Raw genomic sequence first — 23,869 nt, 5'->3', positions numbered from 1 at the left:
CAAAGAAAAAGAAACTTGTATTGCCTTAGTCTATACTACGCAACAAAGGAATCACAATATTGACTAATTAGTCCCCGGCAACGGTGCCAAAAACTTGATCGCGACCAGACGTGTATGTCAGATGATGACTGCAAGTGCACAACCTATCATGTAGTTTTAAAAGATTATCGAACCCACAAAGACTAATGGTCAAGCTAATGTTATCTAGTGTTGCAGTGCAAAGCTAAGGCTAAAGGTTATCAGGTTATGAACGAGAATGAAAATACTAATTTCTAACTGTTTAAAAGTTATGATAAAAACAACCGAAATATGGATTCCGTGTTCCCAAGGGCTTTGGTAGAATTTGGGCACTAAATATGATTCTATTGCGCTATGTAGAAAATATCGACCTAAAGGTCCCGTCTCACACTCTCGCGCTATCGACAAAGATAACACATCCTAACCATAGGATTTTGCTCTCGCTCGCCCGTTCTAATTAGAAAGCGTATTTTGGAAGTAAATGAGATCTTAAACGATGCCTAAAACGCTCTCACTTTTTTTAGGATCGATGCCTAATTTCCACTATCTGGTTCCTTCCTCACACTCTCACGCTATTGGACTGAACCTTGATTTGTTCCACACTCTCGTGCCAAAACAATGAAACATACAATTGGAAACTAAAGTCAGAACATTATTAAATCATATATTCGTGCCTATTATTTCTACGGAGTCCCGTAGGTAACGACGATCCTCATACGACGGACTCAAGGTAATTTAGCAAGGCATGGTATTAATTGAGAGAGACATGATTACGGAATTTAAAACTAAGAACAACATGGCATGCAAGTAATAAAAACAGTAAAACATACAAATATTAAAATCGGTGAAAAGAAAACCTGAAACTAAGACAGAAAACTTGAATTAATTTGAACCAAAGTACAAACGGTACGGAAAATGGAAAGGTGTGACAATCCAAAGTACAAGGTACAAACGGCAAGCTTGTTCTTGATCCAAAGTACAAACGGTACGGAAAATGGAAAGGTGTGACAATCCCTCGATTTGAGTTATTGCCACTTTACACGTAATTTTCTGCCTAAAACTAAGACGGAATTTTGATAGAGCTTCTGCGTGAATTCAATGGATGCCTCACACTCCAAAAACGGCTCTATATATAGACTTCATAGATGTAGCAGGGTTTTCGTTACCTTTAGGTTTATTGACTAAACCAAAAGTCAACATACAATTCGAGTCGCCACCACACTTTTATTTGTCCAAAGGAAAGGCTAAAAAGCGAACAAAGGCCAAGGTAAGAAGTTTTATCAAATCAAAAACTAATAAAAATGTCATAGATCTAGGTAAGGGGGTTGGTTATGAAATGAGAAGGTTTTACGCACCCAAAACATCCTTAGTACTCTAAGGGAACCCTTTTTGCAAATATGTGTTGTAGGTTGGTATTTGTGAAAATATGTGCAAAAGATTGGAGGGATGAGAAGAGAAATAGATTATATTTACAAATTTGTTGTTTGAATGGATGAACCCATTGCCTACGTACCATCACAAAGGAGGATCAGAACCTCGTAGTTCGGGGTAAAAATCTCAAAGATTGGTGAATTGATTTGATCAAAAGTCTTGAGGTCTTTTGTTATCAAAGGGAGAAAATTCAACCTAAACCAACAATCCACCATGTGAGGAAGGCTTCAACATACTAGTGAGGGGTTAACCCTATAATAAGTATGGAAGACTTATAATCCAATCACTAAGGATAAGGTGAGATTCACATCAACCACTATGATAACTCAAACCTATGACTAATGTTTATGAAAAGTTTTAACAAAGGTGGCCATTGGAACCACAAAAACAACTTGAAGTGAGTTATATTTACAAGTTAGATGTGTTTACAAAATGAAGTCAAAGTTGGATTAAGATTCATTCACAATAAGTATTAATGAAAGGAAGTTTAAAAGTCAAAGGCATAAGGCCTAGGTTTCTAGTTCGAAAACAATGTCAAAGTTTTGAAAATTATTTTGGCTTTGGGTTAGAGTGGAGAGAAGAAGAGAAGGGCTAGTCCTAAAGCATACAAAAATAAAAGAGGAAGGATAAACCCTTGGAGTTCCTTTTCTTGAAATCATAGAGATGATTCCAAATGCTCCTTTCTTTTGGACTTAACACACAATTAAGCAATTAAACAATTTTGATTCAAGCTCCTAGGATCTTCCTTTGGCTTGTCTCTCTTAATTGGGCTACTCATGACAATGATCCTCTTTGCCATCTCAAGATGGAATCCCTATCACACAATAGCAAACATCAAAAAGTTCATAACACAATAAGAGGAATGGACAAAGAATAAGTTTAGATGAGAAGTCCTTTAAAGTCAACTTTGAAATTTAGCATTCTAAAGGCATGAGGCCTAGTTGCTCTTCAACAAGTTTAGCATTCTAAAGGCATGAGGCCTAGTTGCTCTTGAACTCCTTTAAGCATGGGTAGATCCTGATTCTAAGTCCTTTCTCCTTTTTTGCAATTGGTTCACACAAAACAAACACAAAGCAAACACAAGACAACAATACATTTATATACAATAATGAGCTCGAATGAGCAAAAGGAAGATGACATAAACATAAAATATGTGCTCAAGTGAGCAAAATGAAAAGCAATATGAATAAATGAACAAGAAATAAATTGCATTAAAGTAAAGGGAAAGAAATTAAATGCTCAAATAAAAGTTAGTAATTAGTGAAGTTATGTTAGTTTGTCATAAGACAATGTAGCGTTATGTTAAGCAATCGTAAGTGGACTAATGTAGTAGTCACACCTGTCTGAGGTCGGTCAATAAAACTATAGGCAAATAAACATAAGTTAGAGGTCATGACTAGTAAGCCAAGCTCCACAAACTTGACATGCCAAAACAAAAGGGGAAAGGCCTTGTATGGACTTTAGGTTTTTTGCTTGACCAAGAAGCAACCTATCTTGAACACAAAACAACTCACTTGATCTTGGATCAAATTGAGTTTGGTTTGGATCAAAGAAGGTTAAACCTCTCATTTGTCAAGACCAACCATAAGACATTAACTCATTGGCCAAATTAGGAAAAGAAAGGGATGAAGATGAAATGGATGGAAAGAGAATTCAAGTATCAAATCCAATTGATCAAATGTGAACCATGTCATCATCAATCAATGCCAAACAGAAAAGAAATGAAGATTACAAGTCAACAAGTCAACCATAATTTTTTGGTAATTTTTGAATTAAAAAAGTGCAAAATAAAATAAGTAAAATATGGTCAAATCTCAAACTTAATTCAAATCAACTTCAACAAGTCCAATTAAATTCTCATAGGTCTAACATGGTCAAACAAACTTTGACAAAAAATTTCAACAATTTTAGAAATCAGAAACTATTTAAAAACAATTAAAAACAAGGGAAAATAAGACAATATGAATTAAAATCTCAAATAAATCTCAAATCAAATAAGAAATTGATGAGACTATTTTTCATTGACTTATCATGATCCATAGGTGTTAGAAAAATATTTTTGGATTTTTTCAAATATCAGAAGGTAATTAAAAATGAATTAAAACTATTAAAAGTCAAATAATTCAAAAAAAAATTAAATGGAGTCACAAAAATAATTAAAAATCAAAATATGAAACTAGATTTTTCAAGAAAAATTTTGGAATTGGTCTCATATTTTTGTGACTTCAAATAAATTTTCTATGAATTTTTGAAAATAAAAGGAATTAACTGAAATTAAAAGAAAATAGGAAAATAGAAAAAAGCGCAGTCAGCAGATCAAATTCATTAATTGACGTGGCATGGATCAATGGCTCAGAGGCGCGGATGCATGGTAGACTTAAGTCAAGCGCGCAACATAATGCATTAAATCAAGTAATCACAATGGACGCTCAGGATTATAACATTGAGCCATGATCCAAGGGTTGGGCAACATACACATGGGGATGGTGGTGGAAACCACCATCTTCTCCGGTGAAATACCAGATTCCGGCCACCACGCGCAGGGAAAAAATTTGTAATGAAAATGAAAAGTAAGAACATCAAAATGAAGCTCAGGGGATGTACATCACCACTGTATCCATGGATCATCCTCACTCTTCCTATTTAGAGAGAAATGTGAGATGGAAGATCATGGTATGTCAACTGGAAATGCACGAAATGAACAATTGAGACCACCACTGGCCTGCCTCAAGTGTGAGGACTTCAGAAAACCAAATAAACCAAAGAAAATCACATTGAATTGCAAGATCTAGATCCAAAAAGTTTGAGGTTCTACCTCTGAAATGGAGCTTCTAAGGCCATGAATTCTTCAAGATCTTGATCTGCTTTTGCTCTAGAAGTGTGATGGAGATGACAGGTTAATGAATTGAGCTTTGAAAATAAACTAATGATGTTGAATTTCAAGCTTGAAAAAGAGAGAAAAATCTGAAAATCCCTTTGGTAAGGGTTGGGATTTCAATTCTGCAGCACTTCAGGTCTCTACTTGGTTGAGAAATGAATGAGATTGAGTCTCTATTTATAGCTGAAAAGGGTTGTGAAGCATGGTTCCCTCGTGTGCATGGAATTTGAACTTTGCTTGCATGGGCCTGTGTAGGCGCATGTAAGGCCCAATGATGGATGATAAACCATGCTGAAATCAACTGGAATTGAATTGGACATGTAGTGAAAGTGGAATTGGCTTGCACATGAAGTTTCAACATGAAATGCAAAAATGGACATAAAGGGAAAGCTCTTTGAAACTCATACATGGAAAGTCCAAAAGAGTAATGTGAATAATGGTTGGAAAGCCCTTGAAATAAGGAACAAAAGTCATGTTGGGAAAAAATTCATTTGGAATTTGGAAATTAATGAAAACTGGCTATGAAATTTTGGGCACAAAACATGTCTAAGTCACTTTTTGAAAATTTTCACCAAAAGCAAGCCTCTTCAAGCCCCTCTATTTGCATGATATAAGCTTCAAATGAATAAACCTCCAACATAAACGTTGTAGATATTTTCAGGATACTCAATTTAGACTCAACGTTTACATCATTTGGATTTTTCATGAAAAAGTTATGGGCATTTGAAGTTGGGCACTTTTTCAAATTCAATGACTTAGGTCCAAGGTGACCTATAATGTTTTGTATTATCACATGTATTTATTTTAGGATTATTGAATTTTGTCCAAAATAACATTTTAATTAGAAATCTTAAAATTTCCAATGCATTTGGTCTCACCTCAAAATCATAAAAATTAAGGAAGTTAGGTCCTTGGGAAGTTGACCCAAAATTAGGGTTTCAATCAAAATGACCTATAATATTTTGAAATGAATGATGACCTTCCAAGTTTCAAATGGATTTTTTATGAACATGAAATTTGTGCGTATGGTTCTTAATAACATTTTTTCTCTTGGGGTCATCTTCATTTGACAAACACATTAAAAGTTTTATCTCATTGACCCTCAGCTTAGTCAGATGACTTAACTGGTCAACTTTTCAAGGCCAAACTTCCAATCTTGATGAATAAATGATTGAGGGGCCTCACATGGGATCATATATGCATAAAATAATGAATCAAAGAACTTACCTTGGTTAAATTTGATCATTGGTTGAGGTTGCTACATGAGCAAGGCACAATCAAAGCACAATGAAATTAGGGTTTCCTTGGGAAACAAACCTCAAGCCCTTTGGGTTATCTTGATCAAGTTGGAAAATTGAGATACTTGGGAGACATATATGATGATTAAGAGCTTTGTGGACCATTTTCATTCTTTTTCTCATCTTCATCTAGCCATTTCATTGAGCTTAGGAGCCTCCTAGGAGCATTGGAGCACATGATCACTTGAGCTTCAAAACAAAAAGAGTTAGTGACATATTTTTGTGCTTTTGGTTAGTAATCAAAATAAGAAAAGCAATAATATACAATACAAGCATGCTTGGTGGTCTCAAACCACTCACACAAGTCCCAACCATATGGTTAAGGAGCCAAACATGCTATGATCCTTGAGGCAATGCACTGAGCAATGATATGATGCCATGAGGGATCTTAGGGTCAAAATTAGGGTCTTACAGATGCCCCTATTTAAGGTCATTCTAGCCGGAGATATGAAGGTTAAAATCTTCGTCTCGACGTGGTAGAATGGGCTTAAATAATAACAAAGAGACGAATTTTGGTCCCTAAGAGACCTCATGCTGCAAATGTACGTATGCAAAATAAAATCTTCATGGTGAATGATTGCCACGAAGGAAAAGAAATCAGAAGAAACTGACAAATCCATAGGGGTAACACACTCACTAGGGAGATAGAGACTCTGGGGAAAAGTAAAATTGTGTGAGCAGGCCACGACTTGAAAACTTGCTGGGAGACACAAAGGGATTCCACGAAAGTGAATCAATGGAAAAACTCGAGTTGACGCAAAGATGCATGTATTGGGAAATAAGCCAATACAACAAAACTATCCACGAAGGACACATCGGATAAAGATCCGGACTCAGATAGGGATGTCCACAAAGGACTCTGTAAGACCCCAATTTTGACCCTAAGATCCCTCATGGCATCATAACATTGCATTTGCATTGCCTCAAGGATCTTTAGCATCTTGGTTCCCTTTGCCTTTGGGTGGGACTCCTTGTGATTGGTTTGAGATCACCAAGCATGCTTGAATTATACATCATTGTTTCTCTTACTTTTGTTTACTAACCAAAAGCACAAAAATGTGTCACTAACATCTTTTGTTTGAAGCTTGAGTATCATCCAAGACACTTTGTGGGTTCTATTTAGATGATCAGTCAACACAAGGGAATGGCTTGAGATACTTCCAACAGGTTCAAATGGGGTCTATTCGTCAGTCAAAACGTTAATCTTGAAGGAGAAAAAGTTTGTTCATGAGCTGTCATGCTCGCTAGGCGAGCAGAATGGATCGCCTAACGAGTCCCAAGAAAAGCCACCAGAATCACCTACGCTCAGAGTAATTTCTTGAATTGTCATGCTCGCTAGGCGAAGCCCACGTGTTTAAAAATAAATAAATAAATAAATAAAAATAAATAAACAAATAAATAAATAAAATATAACAGAAAATTTTTGGACTTGGGCCTCTCTCATTTGAGCCCACAGGTCCATAAAAATCAGATTATAAATTCAGAGTTTCAGTGAAACAAAATTCTATTCTATTTCCTATTACCCTGGCAAGGGAAAAGATAGTGAGAGAAGAGCTAACAGAGTTCAGAGCAACCTCCAGAGACAAAAGGGAACTCATCGGCAAAGAACCAATTCCCTCTCATATAAACCCTCAGATTGCTTTGCAAACCCAACTAGGCAATTCAATTTCATTCGATCTCTCTAGTCAGGTTTGCCTTATTCCCATTACTTTATGCTTTTAGTTTGAATGCTCTAAATGTATGAGGTATTATGGGTGAATTTGATACCCTTTTGATGCATGTGTTTGACAAGAGGTTTAGGCCTCCTACCCTTGGTTGCTTTTTGTGAGCTTTTTGTGAATTTTAATGGCATGATTCATGTGGTTACATTTTGATTTGGGGGGCAACTCTTGATTAACCTATCTTGTTTCTCTAACCTGTTTGTTGAGTTTTGTTTTGTGAGGCTCACATACTCTTGCAGGGATAGCTTGCTTGGTGTTCCACTTTATTTGTGGGGTACCACCTGGAGGTCTATTCCGATTACCTGTACTGACTCACTTTCTTTGATGGTGTTTAGCTTGGGAATCTCTTGTTTTCTTACCTCGTAAATTGTTGTTGCTTCGGATCTTTATCCGCGTGGTACTTTATTTTTTCCGCATTTTACCGCTTTCTTAGGTTTCGCATAGCCTCTCGTGGCATGTCAATTAAGGTTGCGCGGTTCCTTCATCTAGGACTTCCTTTTTGCATGAGCATCCTTAAACACCCCAAACTCATTGATTTTTCTTCTCCTAAGAACACGTTATCTCCTTCTACTACAGGCGAGTAAGTCTCTAAAGGTCGAGCATCCGGTAGATTGCGTAGTAACGTCGTTCACCCCAAAACACAACCCTTACCCCATAGGTGGTCGAACTACGTGTTGCTCTGATTTTCATCCCAGATGAGATACGTAGGCATAATACGTGATGTCTTAGCGAGCACACTCCTCTTTAACCCATAGGTAGCCGAGCTACGAAGACTCTGATTCTCATATTCATATGAGATACGTATGCAGTGGATGCAACGTCCGTGCGAGTCATTTTCTTTTGACCCTTCTTTTAGTAAGTAGTACATTAGATAAACATACATGCTTTTCTCATCCCTTCAATCATGTTTGCACAAATAAATTTTCAAAAAAAAAAAACAACAACCTTTGCAACAAATGTGAAAAGGGCTCCCTAGGAGTACCTAGGATGCTTTGGGTGCCTAACACCTTCCCATTGCATAACCAACCCCCTTACCCAGATCTCTGACATTTTTACTAGTTTTTTATTCGATAAAACTTTTAGGTTTTTATTCGCTTTCTAACCATTCCTTTGGATAAATAGAAGTGCGGTGGCGACTCGACTTGTATGATTTACCTTGGATTTAGTCAATATCTCTAATGGTAACGAATACCCCGCTACAGAAAAGTGGCGACTCTGCTGGGGAGGTGAAAATCCTAGTGGGTTTAGTCTACTTTTCATATTTGTTGTATTGTATTGTATGTCTTTTTTTGTGTGACATATTTTTGTGCAATTTGGGATAACTGTATTGTATGTAATGATTGATTTGCTTGATATTAATTCCTTGTATGCTTGGTGATCTTTGCGAGATGAGTTCTGTACCCAGACTCGAGTGCACTTAGGATAGGAGAATGGCATAGTCTTGTCGACTTGTGTGGAGTTATTCCTTAGCAAGTTGACTTGCAAGCCCATTCACTTGGTGGAGGTCATGTTGGGATCAATAATGTCACACAAGTAGTTGTGGTTAGACATTACTTTTTCCAATATAGACCTTAGAAGCCAAGGACCTTAGTTTACCAAACCCATCTTGGCCTATTCGTAGGATGTAGTGCGAAAGTCGTTCAAGTGTAAGATTTGATACGATTGTTACGCGATACTACACTCATAAGAGTCTCTCTTGAGAATATTTTTGGAATACGAGTAGTTGTTTCTCCGATAATATCCAAAAGATGGGATGATGACTATGGGAACCTCTTGTAGAACATGTTTGGCAGGTTTAAACCCTAGTACACTCCCTTTTGGGTGGTTCTTAACCTAACTCCATGCTCGTGACTTGCAACAAACCCTTGATTCATGGTTGATCCGTTCAGATATCCTTAATATCAATGGAACTTGGGTGTTGATAATGTGTAAACCATAATCCACCAAAATGGATGATTGATATTAAGGATAACATGATCCATCCCATGACCTTTGTTTGGTGTGCTTTGCTTGATCCTTGAGTGTGATTGTTGCATTCATGCACCCATTTGCATTCATATCATCAATAAATAAGAAAATTTTCAAGGAACTTAAGGGGTTTATTTGCAAAATTTTCAGACATGGAAAGACAAAGAAGGAATACAAAGAAGTACAACTTCAGGCAACCAGATTTGAAAGAGTTAAGGAATCTGACATCCTATGTATTAGATCCTTTGGGTTTCAAGGCTCGTTTCAGGAAGCTTCTTCCTCTTCTGACCACTCAGGTGGATGAAGGATTGGTGAGTGTATTGGTGCAGTTTTATGATCCCTTGTACCGTTGCTTCACGTTTCCGGATTTCCAGCTTTTGCCTACCCTTGAGGAGTATGCTTACCTTGTGGGTATACCTATTCTAGACCAGTTGTCGTTCAGTGGCTTGGAGAGTATTCCTACTTCTCAAGAGATAGCTGACATGTTACACATAGATGAATCTCTGGTTGGTGCTCATATGACTACCAAAGGTGGAATTCAAGGTCTCCCTTCTGAGTTCCTCATTGCTCAAGCTACTATATATGGGAAGGCCATGAGTGAGGATGCCTTTGAGGCCATATTTGTACTTCTCATATATGGATTGGTATTGTTCCCCAACATCGACAAGTTTGTGGATGTGAACGCTATTAGGATCTTCTCTACTCTTAATCCCGTTCCGACTCTGTTGGGCGATACCTACTTCTCTTTGCATGTGAGGAATGCAAAGGGTGGTGGCGCCATTGTGTATTGTTTGCCTCTATTGTATAAGTGGTTTATTTCTCACTTACCTCAGACGGTCGCTTTCAAGGAGAACAAGGAATGTCTACGGTGGTCCACGAGACTTATGTCTCTCACTAATGATGATATCTCTTGGTATTACCGTGTGTATGATGGTGTGCAGATTAATGACTCTTGTGGCGAATTCTCCAATGTACCTCTTCTTGGTGCGTGTGGTGGAATTAACTACAATCATGTTTTGGCACGTCGGCAGCTTGGGTTCCCCTTAAAGGATAAACCCAATAACATTCTGTTAGAGGGTGTATTCTTTCAGGATGGTAAAGATCCCTAAGGCTTGAAATCTAGGATGGTCCGCGCTTGGCGCAAGATTCATAGGAAAGGAAGGAAAGAGTTGGGTCCTAAGAATTGCATCGCTTTGGAGCCTTACACTGTTTGGGTTAGGAAGAGGGCGTCTGAGTATCTCATGCCTTACGAGTATCCAAGACCTACACCTATGATTATGGCTGGGCCTTCAACCCTCCCTAATCAAGGAGTAGAGGAGTCGAGAGACGAAAACCATTCACGTGCCTGGATCCGTGAACATGAAGAGTTGCTTCAGCAGATTAAGGAGAAGGACGCGTTGATTGAGTTTCTTGAGCATCAGGTTATTGATGACCCTGATGATGTATGGACTTCTCTACTTCCTCAGTCTTCTAAGTTCGGGAAGAGGAGGTATGATCGACTCGCCAAAGAGAAGGCCGATATGAAGGCAGCCTACGAGAGGGAGGTGAAGAGGCTTCACGCATCTTATCTTCCTGTGTCCTGAGCTTTAGATGATTGTTTCTAGGGATCCATAAGACGATTATTTTCCTTTTCTCTTGTATATGATTGACGATGCTGCACTTCTTTTCCCTGATATTATTTGATGAGATATTTCCATATGTGATAAAATGCTTAATATTTCCAGAATTTGCAAATAAAACTCTAAAGTTCCTTTTAAATAAAAAACAAATCATATGCACAAACATTGCATGCATCATATGCATAAGCAGGTTTTGTTTCCGGTCCCTTGCCCTGTGGTCTAACTCTGTGTCCTTCATTTATTTTGAAGACAAGCTGACTCACCGGTACTACACTAGAGCCAACATTTCAAGACTGATGGATCACCTAGAACAAGAGAACCGTGAGCTGAAAGAGGAAGTGGCCAGATTGACTGCCCTAATGGAGTCATTCATGGCTGCCCAGAGCCAATCTTCTCCGACACCTTCAACTCCTCCCCAGAGGACAGTTATCTCCGAGATTGTATCCTCTACTGTGCCCGCTGCCAGTGCATACTTTGTTCCAACAGCCATGCCAATCGGGTTCCCGTGGGGGATGCCTCCCAATTTCATGCCTGAGGGTCCTTGCCTTTCCTCCTCCTATCATGCATACTTTGCCCAGGATAGATGACACCATCTATCATTCTAAGCCGTCTGAGGGTCCAGATGTTTACGAGAAGATGGATGCTATGAACGATCAATTTCTTGAGCTTCGCAAGGAATTGAAAACTCTCAGAGGGAAGGATCTTTTTGGCAAGTCTGCTGCCGAACTCTGCTTGGTTCCAAATGTGAAGATCCCTGTGAAATTCAAGGTCCCTGATTTTGAAAAATACAAAGGAAATACTTGTCCTCTCAGCCACCTGGTCATGTATGCCAAGAAGATGTCGACTCAAACCGATAATGACCAACTACTCGTCCACTACTTTCAGGACAGTCTGTCCGGTGCCGCTTTGAGATGGTACATGGGGTTAGACAATGCGAACATTCGATCCTTCAATGATCTCGGCGAAGCCTTCGTCAAGCAATACAAGTACAACGTGGATATGGCTCCCGATAGAGATCCACTAAGAGCCATGTCCCAGAAGGATAAAGAAACATTTAAGGAGTACGCCTAGAGGTGGCGAGAGGTGGCAGCACAAATCGTGCCTCCGCTAGAAGAGAAAGAGATGACTAAGATCTTTTTGAAGACTTTAAGTTCTTTTTATTATGAGCGGATGATTGCTAGCGCTCCTTTTGACCTCACCGAGATGGTGAATATGGGGATGCGTCTAGAAGAAGGGGTCCGTGAAGGACGGTTAACCAGAGAAGAAGGCTCTTCTGCCAAATGTTATGGGGCGTTTGCAAAGAAGAAAGATGGAGAGGCACATGCTGTGATCTCCCATGAGAAACCAAGAAGACCCTCTGTGAGGAGGAAGACTGTGCATCCCGCTAGTAACCAGCACCAGGTGGCTCATATAGCACCTGTTTTCAGAGACAATCAACAGTATCAGCAACATAGTAACAATCAGCAACCACATCCGCAATATCAGCAACAACAGCACCGACCGCAGCAGCAGGCCTACCAGCCTCAAAACAGTAATCAAACCAGCACGAGTTACGAGAAGAAAAGGGTCACCTTCGATCCTATTCCTATGACGTACGCAGAGTTATATCCTTCTTTGATAGAAAGGAAGCCGATTACTCCGAGAGACCCACCGGCTATACCTGCTAACCCCTAGTGGTGGTATAAGCCTGAGTTACATTGTGTTTACCATTCTGGTGCTCCCGGCCACGACGTGGAGAATTGTTACCCTTTGAAGACCAAGGTTCAAGACCTCGTGAGGTGTGGTATTTTATGTTTTGAGGACGTAGGCCCTAATGTGAAGAAGAACCCATTGCCCGAACATGGGAAATCTGTCAACATGGTCCAGGGTTGCCCTGGAAAATACAAGGTCAAATATGTCATTCATATTCAACAGTCTCTGGTCCAGATGCATCGTTTGTTGTGTGACTACAGTCATTATGAGCATGACCATGATAGATGCCAAGTCTGCTCTGTTAACCGATTGGGTTGTTGCCAGGTGCGCAAGGATGTTCAAGAAATGCTGGACGAAGGAGTCATTGAGATCCTTCAAAACAGGAATATTGATGAAGATGAGCCTGAGGTCAACATGATCTCCCCAGTGTTCCGGATACCCGAGCATGTTATCATCAAGTACAATGGTAGCAAGTAGAAGGCTTCTCCCGCTCTGATCATTAAGCCTGCCGGTCCTATGCCTTACTCTTCTGAAAAGGCAGTTCCCTATCGCTACAACGCCGTAGCAGTAGAGAATGAGAAAGAGGTGTCCTTGCCCTCTTCTTCTGTTGTGAATATTGTCGATGTTAGCGGTTTGACCCGTAGTGGCCGTGTATTTTCAGCACCGTCGAAGCCTTAAATTAATGTTGATTTTGTTGAACGCCCGATCGGGAACGCTGTGAATTCTCCGAATCCGACACTTGCTGTTAAGCCCTCCTCCGTACTGAAAACTCCTACTTCTGTTGGCCCGAGTGGAAATGTGAAAGAAGATTGTGATGAGATGCTGAGACTCATCAAAAGGAGCGAGTACAATGTTGTAGACCAACTTCTACAAACGCCATCCAAAATATTTGTGTTATCCTTACTCTTAAATTCAGAACCACACCGAGAGGCTCTGCAGAAGGTGTTGGATGTAGCATATATGGATCACGATGTCACTTTGGAGCAATTCGATAGCATTGTTGCAAACATTACTGCTTGTAACAACCTGAGCTTTTGTGACTCTGATCTCCCTGAGGAGGGAAGAAATCACAACTTGGCATTACATATATCTATGGGTTGTAGAGCTGACGCCATGTCCAATGTACTGGTGGACACTGGGTCATCATTGAACGTATTGCCAAAGTCCACTCTCTCAAAACTATCATATCAAGGACCTCCCATGAGGCAGAGTGGAGTAGTTGTGAAGGCTTTCAATGGGTCTCGTAAGACTGTGATTGGGGAAGTTAATCTCCCAATCAAGATCGGACCAAGTGATTTCCAAATTACCTTCCAGGTTATGGACATTCACCCATCGTATAGTTGTCTCTTAGGCAGACCAAGGATTCACGAGGCAGGCGCCGTGACGTCCACCCTACACCAGAAATTGAAATTCGTGAAAAATAAGAAGCTGGTGGTGGTAGGGAGAGAAAGGGCTCTCCTGGTTAGCCATTTGTCTTCCTTCTCTTACATAGATGTTGAGGTTGAAATTGGAACTCCTTTCCAAGCTTTATCTATTGCTAAGCCTATTGAGAAGAGAACTCCTTCATTTGCTTCTTACAAAGATGCAAAGTTGGCCATTGAGCGTGGTGCAACCACTGGTTTAGGAAAAATGATTGAGTTAGAAGACAACGAGTCCCGGGCTGGCATAGGTTTTTCTTCTGGTACTTTCAACAAGCAAGGGTTATTCAAGAGTGGAGGTTTCATCCATACTGGTCTAGATGAGGAGGCTGCTACCGTTTTAGAAGAAGATACAAAGGATTCTGGCAATTTCATCATCCCTGGAGGGGTCTGTAACAATTGGGTCGTTGTGGATATTCCAACAGTTGTCCATAAGTCAACGTAATGATCACTTTGTTTAAAAACCCTTCTCCCATGCCAAAAGGAGGAGTGATAACATTGTTGGCAACATAAATATAATGATATTTTCATTCAATAAATTCATGTTAAATGTTTGTTTTTCCCATTTATTTTCCCTTTTTGTTTTTGCATGAAATTGGTGATCACATAAAACCCTAAAAAATAAAATAAAATCAACCTTCTCATCTGCATAATGATTTGCCTTGTTTGAATTCTAAAGCTTTTCATATCCAAAAATCATTATGCAGGTTGATTTCTAAACCCATTGAACATAATGACCCAACACCATCTCCCAATTTTGAATTCCCTGTATTTGAGGCAGAGGAAGATGATGTTGAAGATATTCCTAATGAGATCACCTGGCTACTTGAGCATGAAGAGAAGATCATTCAGCCGCATCTTGAGAATCTGGAAACAGTCAACTTGGGGTCTGAAGATTGTGTGCGAGAGGTAAAGATTGGGGCACTTCTGGAAGAATCTGTTAAGAAGGGGTTGATTGAATTGCTACGAGAATATGTTGACGTCTTTGCATGGTCATATGAAGACATGCCTGGTCTGGATACTGATATTGTGCAACATTTCCTACCTTTAAAGCCTGAATGCATGTCTGTGAAGCAGAAACTCAGAAGAACTCATCCTGATATGGCAGTGAAGATCAAAGAGGAAGTTCATAAGCAAATTGATGCGGGGTTTCTGGTGACTTCTACATATCCTCAATGGGTGGCCAATACTGTGCCCGTGCCTAAGAAAGATGGAAAAGTCCGGATGTGTGTGGACTATAAAGACTTGAATAAAGCTAGTCCGAAAGATGATTTCCCCTACCACATATTGATATGTTGGTAGATAATACAACTAAATTCAATGTCTTCTCGTTTATGGATGGATTTTCCGGATATAATCAGATTAAAATGGCACCCGAGGATATGGAGAAGACAATATTCATCACACCTTGGGGAACGTTCTATTATCGAGTGATGCCCTTCAGTTTGAAGAACGCCGGAGCCACGTATCAACGAGCTATGACAACCTTGACATGATGCACAAGGAGATTGAGGTGTACGTTGACGATATGATCACTAAGTCAAGATCGAAGGTTGTACTCCCTGTAGAGGTGGAGATCCCATCAATGAGAGTCTTGATGGAAGCCAAGTTGACTGATGCTGAATGGGTTCAGAGTCATTATGACCAGTTAAATTTGATAGAAGAGAAGAGATTGACTGCCATGTGCCACGGTCAGTTATATCAGCAAAGGATGAAGAAAGATTTTGATAAGAAGGTCAAGCCTCGTGTGTTCCGAGAAGGTGACCTTGTGCTCAAGAAAGTCTTGTCTTTCGCGCCCGATTCCAGGGGCAAGTGGACTCCAAACTATGAGGGTCCGTATGTTGTTAAGAGAGCCTTTTCAGGCGGTGCTTTGATACTTACAACTATGGATGGGGAGGATTTCACTCGTCCTGTGAATTCAGATGCAGTCAAGAAATACTTCGCCTAAAAAATAAAAAACTGAATAGCTCGCTAAGTTGAAAACCCGAAAGGGCGGCTTAGGCAAAAATGAGCGTCTCGGTGGATTGAAAACCCGAAAGGGCGATCCAGGCAAAAGTTAGAGACACAAAAAATATATAATAATGATATATGTATCCCGCTAGATTGAGTACCCCATCCTGGGGCAATCTAGGCAAAAATTAGGGATTTGGCAAGTAACTGCATCCTGACAAGACCTTGTTCTACAACTGTCGTCCGTCAGAGATTCGTGCTCATTATCAACCAAAGCTTCAAATACATCGGATTCAGAATTGGTGGAGAAATGGTCATTATGTTCAATGTAGCCCTTTTCCAATATATATCACCAATTTCAAATTTGTAAAGATCTATGGAGTCTTGCCATTCGCAGACTACCATTCTATCAAATAAATTTGAGCCTTTTATCCAATTATTGGCGCTCTTATCTATTTCTATTCAACAAATGTTTTGCATGTTTTGATTAAGAAAATATCATTGTTTTAAACAACCAAATTTTTTATAATTTGTTTTTTAAACAAAGTGAACATTCACAATGACGAAAGGATACTTAGGAGATCCTCAGTGCTCTCCCAAGGGTGGTACGATCCCCAACAGGGTAGGATGTTTGTCCATATTCCTGGCATGACTGTATCTCCTCCCTCCGGAACCCCTTGTGGTTTATCCTACCAAGAGGTGTTATTGTTGAGAGTCACCTCTCTTCCCTTCAGCAGAGTAGCAATCTTTCTTCCTCAGCAGCTTGGATCTCTTTGGGCAAGAGCGGTATTTGGTGGTTGATCCTGATAAATCCTTTATCTCCTCGGATAGATTCCCCAGTAGAGTTTTTGGTGTGGTGAACCTTGTCTGTGATAACTCTCGTCCCCAGCTGGAATGATTGATGATTCATCCCCTGCAGAGTTCTTTGCTTCCTAGTATCTCTGATCCCCAGCAGATTGGATACTCTCTGGTGAACTTGGCTTTCTCTCTTGAGATGCAGTATCGGGTGGTTGATTCCTGGACCTGGTTGTGTTAGATATGTCTGTCTGTCAGCATACATCATACATAAACCATGCATATTCATGCATAATTATAACATTCAGATATTCATGTTGCATTCTTTGCCATATATCGTTGTTTGCTGTCTCCTGCTATTTGGTGATATACTTCCTTGAGAAGATGTGTGTGTCTGATCTCTCCATATAGAGTCAGCTCCATAAGCAGAAAGCGTCTATCCTTTCTTCCATATTCCCCACCAGGTTATATCCTCGTGGATGTTGATTGTTTTTGTTCCTTCCTAACACATATATTGGGATGGTTTTCCCCATTGAGTTATATCCTCACCAAGACAAGTCTTGATTTGGTGTGCCTATCTAGTTTGATCCTAGATCGGTCTCTTGAGACTTTTTTCCTGTTTCCCTGTGGTAAATGAATAATTGCTCAATAATTAGTAATTATTATCCCCGGCGGAGTCTGTGTTTCTCTACCCTCATACCGATAGTTGTAAACCCTATTTCTTCCCTTTTTGCAGAGTAACTATTTTTGCTCATCTTTAATTGGTGACAGTTATCTTCATCCAATATTCGGTGATGATATCCCCTCATCTGCTTGGATACTTTCCCTGATTACGCGATTTATCCCCAGCGGGCCATCTCTCGTTTACCTTGTTGTTGTTGGTGACGATTGTTTCTCTCCTGAATTGGTCATCATTATATACCTAGTTTCGGTATCCCGATACCTTTCCTTTTCGGTCGATTTATCCTTTATTAACCCAGTAACTGATTGTGGATAATCGCCCATGCGAGTATATTATCTACGTTCTGACGGTAATAGATAGTATATCTCATGCACTCTCGGGTGTGAAGCCTTTTGTTCTTCCCCAGTTGAGTAAGATTCGTATTCCCTTTACGGAGTCGAATATCCATCCTGTAATCGAGTTTGCTTTTAGCCCTCTTTTGGATGATGAGTGTTTTGGGAATATTCCCCAATTCACGCCTTGGTTGGTCACCTATTATATGCCCAGTAAACGGTATCCCTGGCGTTCCTTCCTCTCTGCTCCCTATTATGACTTTTTGTCCCCTGTGGAGTCAGAATCCCTGAGTTGAAGTATACCTTTTAGGTTTTCCTCAGACGTTTTGAAGTTTTGATATATCTCACCCTTATGCCGGTCTTGGATATTCATCTCTTCCTGAGCATGTTGTATCTCTCACCCTCATACCTGGCGTTCAGATCACATGTCTCTTTGAGCTTATTACCCAGTAACCGATAATACCTTGTCCCGCTGCTTCCCCAGGAGTGTCCTTGTGGACATCCCCAGCGAAGTCCCTTAGTGGATTGTTTTCATCCGGATTTTATCCAAAGTATCCGCTGTGGATAGTTTTTTGCTATATTGGCATATTCCCCAATACATGCATCTTCGAGTCAGCTCGAGTCTTTCCATTGGATCTTTTCCCTTTGGAATTTTGTTCCCCACGCTTTGAGTCGTGACCTGCTCGCGCATTTTTATCCCTTTTCTATCCCCAGGAGAGTCCCCAGGGTCTTGGTCCCATGGAGTGAATTTCTCATATGGATTATCAGTGGCTTCTGATTTCTTTGCTTTTGTGGACACATATCTCCACAGAGTGCTACCATTTTTCATACCTACATTTGCATCATGGGGTCTCTTAGGGACCAAAATCCGTCTCTTTGTTATTATTTAAGCCCATTCTACCCCATCGAGACGAAGATTTTAACCTTCACTTCTCCGGCTAGAATGACCTTAAATAGGGGCATCTGTAAGACCCCAATTTTGACCCTAAGATCCCTCATGGCATCATAACATTGCATTTGCATTGCCTCAAGGATCTTTAGCATCTTGGTTCCCTTTGCCTTTGGGTGGGACTCCTTGTGATTGGTTTGAGATCACCAAGCATGCTTGAATTATACATCATTGTTTCTCTTACTTTTGTTTACTAACCAAAAGCACAAAAATGTGTCACTAACATCTTTTGTTTGAAGCTTGAGTATCATCCAAGACACTTTGTGGGTTCTATTTAGATGATCAGTCAACACAAGGGAATGGCTTGAGATACTTCCAACAGGTTCAAATGGGTTCTATTCGTGAGTCAAAACGTTAATCTTGAAGGAGCAAAAGTTTGTTCATGAGCTGTCATGCTCGCTAGGCGAGCATAATGGATCGCCTAGCGAGTCCCAAGAAAAGCCACCAGAATCACCTACGCTTAGAGGAATTTCTTAAATTGTCATGTTCGCTAGGTGAAGCCCACGTGTTTAAAAAAAAAAAGAACGAAAAACGAAAAAAAAATAATAAAATAAAATAATAATAATAAAAATAAAATAAAATAATAATAAAAAAATAATTAAAAAAAATAAATAAAAAAATTATAAAAAAAATTATAAAAAATTAAATAAATATAAATAAATAAATAAATAAAATATAACAGAAAATTTTTGGACTTGGGCCTCTCTCATTTGAGCCCACAGGTCCACAAAAATCAGGTTATAAATTCAGAGTTTCAGTGAAACAAAATTCTATTATATTTCCTATTACCCTGGCAAGGAAAAAGATAATGAGAGAAGAGCTAACAGAGTTCAGAGCAACCTCCAGAGACAAAAGGGAACTCATCGGCAAAGAACCAATTCCCTCTCATATAAACCCTCAGATTGCTTTGCAAACCTAACCGGGCAATTCAATTTCATTCGATCTCTCCAGTCAGGTTTGCCTTATTCCCATTACTTTATGCTTTTAATTTGAATGCTCTGTATGTATGAGGTATTATGGGTGAATTTGATACCCTTTTGATGCATGTGTTTGACAAGAGGTTTAGGCCTCCTACCCTTGGTTGCTTTTTGTGAGCTTTTTGTGAATTTTAATGGCATGATTCATGTGGTTACATTTTGATTTGGGGGGCAACTCTTGATTACCCTATCTTGTTTCTCTAACCTGTTTGTTAAGTTTTGTTTTGTGAGGGCTCACATACTCTTGCAGGGATAGCTTGCTTGGTGTTCCACTTTATTTGTGGGGTACCACCTGGAGGTCTATTCTGATTATCTGTACTGACTCACTTTCTTTGATGGTGTTTAGCTTGGGAATCTCTGGTTTTCTTACCTCGTAAATTGTTGTTGCTTCGGATCTTTATCCGCGTGGTACTTTATTTTTCCCGCATTTTACCGCTTTCTTAGGTTTCACATAGCCTCTCGTGGCATGTCAATTAAGGTTGCGCGGTTCCTTCATCTAGGACTGCCTTTTTGCATGAGCATCCCTAAACACCCCAAACTCATTAATTTTTCTTCTCCTAAGAACACATTATCTCCTTCTACTACAGGCGAGTAAGTCTCCAAAGGTCGAGCATCCCTAAACACCCCAAAACACAACCCTTACCCCATAGGTGGTCGAACTACGTTTTGCTCTGATTTTCATCCCAGATGAGATACGTAGGCATAAGACGCGATGTCTTAGCGAGCACACTCCTCTTTAACCCATAGGTAGCCGAGCTACGAAGACTCTGATTCTCAGATTCATATGAGATACGTATGCAGTGGATGCGACGTCCGTGCGAGTCATTTTCTTTTGACCCTTCTTTTAGTAAGTAGTACATTAGATAAATATACATGCTTTTCTCATCCCTTCAATCATGTTTGCACAAATAAATTTTCAACAAAAAATATAACAACTTTTGCAACAAATGTGAAAAGGGCTCCCTAGGAGTACCTAGGATGCTTTGGGTGCCTAACACCTTCCCATTGCATAACCAACCCCCTTACCCAGATCTCTGACATTTTAACTAGTTTTTGATTCGATAAAACTTTTAGGTTTTTGTTCGCTTTCTAACCATTCTTTTGGATAAATAGAAGTGCGGTGGCGACTTGACTTGTATGATTTACCTTGGATTTAGTCAATATCTCTAATGGTAACGAATACCCCGCTACAGACTCATCGGATAAAGATACGGACTCAGACAAGGAGGTCCACAAAGGACTCAGCTGAGGAAGAAATAACGAGATATTACCGGTTACTGGGTAATAAACTCAAAGAGAGACATGTCATCAAAACACCGGTTACTGGGTAAGAGAATAACATGCTCAGGGAGAAAGAATATCTAAGACCGGTATAAGGGTGAGAGATATCAATCATCCAAAACATCTGAGGAGGACCCAAGAGGTACATCTCAACTCAGGAAAATCTGACTCCACAGGGGACAAAAAGTCATAATAGGGAGCAAAAGGAAGGAACACTAGGGATACCGGTTATTGGGCATATAACAGGTGACCAACCAGGCGTGAATTGGGAACATCTCCAAGACACTCATCATCCGAAAGGAGGGCTGTAAAAGCAAACTCGACTTACAGGATGGACATTCGATTCCACATGGCAATACGAATCTTACTCGACTGAGGAAGAACAAAGACTTCGACTGAAGAGCGCATGAGATATATTATCTATTACCGTCATAACGTAGATAACATACTCGCATGGAAGATTATCCACAACCGGTTACTGGGTTAATAAAGGATAAATCGACCGAAAAGAAAGAACATCGGGGTACCGGTTGCTGGATATAAAATGATGACCAATTAGAAGGAGAAACAATCATTACCAAACAAGGATAAATGAAAGATGACTCGCTATGGATAAATTGTCTGGCAAAAGTAATTATCCAAGAGATATATCACCGGTTATTGGGTGGTATACTCAAAATGAAGGAATATCAATACCGGTTACTGGGTAAAGATAACCAACAAAGAGGGGATTACATCTACCGGTTACTGGGTAGAAAACCACAGAAATAGGACTTACAACTACCGGTTACTGGGTAGAAAGTCACAGAAATAGGACTTACAACTACAGGTTACTGGGTAGAAAGCCACAAAAAATCCGCTGGGGAAAGGATGAACAATTACTGGTTACTGAGCAATTGAACAACTAAACCACAGGGAAATGCCGGGGATAACGGGAAAGGAAGTCAATCTAGGATCAAACTAGAAGGATGTAATCAAACAAGACTCAACCCGATGAGGATATAACTCAGGGGAGTAATTCCATCCCGATACACAACTAGGGAGGAAACTGAAACAATAATCATCCACAAGGACATAACTCAGTGGGGAAGAAAGAAGAAAAGATAGACACTTTCTTCCTATGGGGAGACTCTATATGGATAGATCAGACACAAAGATCTGCTTGGGGAAGAACATTTCACCAACAGCAGGAGATAACAAGCAAAGATATATGGCAAAGAATGCAATCATGAATATTTGAATGATATGACTATGCATGTGTATGCATGATTTGTGTATGATTAATGTTGACAACCAGACATATCTAACATAAACAGGTTCAAGAGTCACGAACGGACATCCGACGCAACATCTCAAAAAGAAGGGCGAGGCCTATAGGAGAAATCAGTTCTGGTGGGGATGATTGAATACCGGAAGACATCGATCACCGCTAGGGATAGGAAAAGTCACAACTTCCAACTGTCAGGGACTTCTCATCAATTCTCGGGAACAAGTGGTTGAATATCAATAAGATATGTCGTAGAAGAAACTCTACTGGGGAACTTATCAAGGAATGATGTGAAATTTCGTGGGGAACAAACGCCAAACAGATACCCATCAATCAAAGCAAAGGGGAGAAGGAACAAAATGCTCCGCTGGGGAAGGAAACAACACATCTTCCTCATCATCTCTCAATACTTAGAAGAAATCTTCAAACACTGAGGGGATACAAATTATGAAACTCGGGTCAGGCAACCCTGCAGGGGATAAACTGTAGGCAACCCTCAAAGGAACTGCCTTGGCTGAGGGAATCGGAAACGAATCCTTCGTCAACACGTGACATGCTGGGGATGGAAAGAGAAACAGACCCTCCACCAATTGCTCTATACTACTTCCTGCTGAGGAGACAACATGAAAACTGATGAAGAGGATATAAACATGCCAGAATGTGAACAAATGTCTTACCTTTTGGAAATCATACTATCCTTCGGAAAGCACTGAGGATATTCCATTTATCCTTTTAGTCATTGTGAATGTTCATTCTGTTTAAAACAATTTATAAAAATTTATTTGTTTAAAACAATGATATTTATCAATTAAAACATGCAAACATCTGTTAACAAAAACAAGTAAGAGTGCCAAGAATTGGATAAAGACTCAAATTTATTTAATGGGATGGTAGCCTGCAAATGGCGAGACTCCATGGATCTTTACAAGTTTGAAATTGGTGATATACATGAAAAAAGGGCTACATTGAACATAATGACCGTTTCTTCACCAACTCTGAATTCACTGTATTTGACGCTTCGGTTGACGATGATTGAGCGAGAATCCCTAACAGATGACAACTGTAGAGCAAAGTCTTGTCAGGATGCAGTTACTTGCCAAATCCCTAATTTTTGCCTAGATTGCTCCAAGGTGAGGTACTCAATCTAGCGGGACATATATATTCATCATTTTTTTTCATGACTCTAACTTTTTCCTGGACCGCCCTTTCGGGCTTTCAATCCACCGAGACGCTCATTTTTTGCCTAAGCCGCCCTTTCGGGTTTTCAACTTAGCGAGCTATTGTTTTTATTTTAGGCGAAGTATTTCTTGACTGCATCTGAATTCACAGGACAAGTGAAATCCTCCCCATCCATAGTTGTAAGCAACAAAGCACCGCCTGAAAAGGCTCTCTTAACAACATATGGGCCTTCATAGTTTGGAGTCCACTTGCCCCTAGAATCGGGCGCGAAAGACAAGACTTTCTTGAGCACAAGATCACCTTCTCGGAACACACGAGGCTTGACCTTCTTATCAAAGGCTTCTTTCATCCTTTGCTGATATAACTGACCATGGCACATGGCAGTTAATCTCTTCTCTTCAATCAAATTCAGTT

This window comes from Lathyrus oleraceus, chromosome 3 (assembly GCF_024323335.1).
Source record: "Lathyrus oleraceus cultivar Zhongwan6 chromosome 3, CAAS_Psat_ZW6_1.0, whole genome shotgun sequence".
Classification (NCBI taxonomy): domain Eukaryota; kingdom Viridiplantae; phylum Streptophyta; class Magnoliopsida; order Fabales; family Fabaceae; genus Lathyrus; species Lathyrus oleraceus.
The sequence above is the reverse complement of the archived record's forward strand: the minus strand, read 5'-3'. Positions refer to the sequence as shown.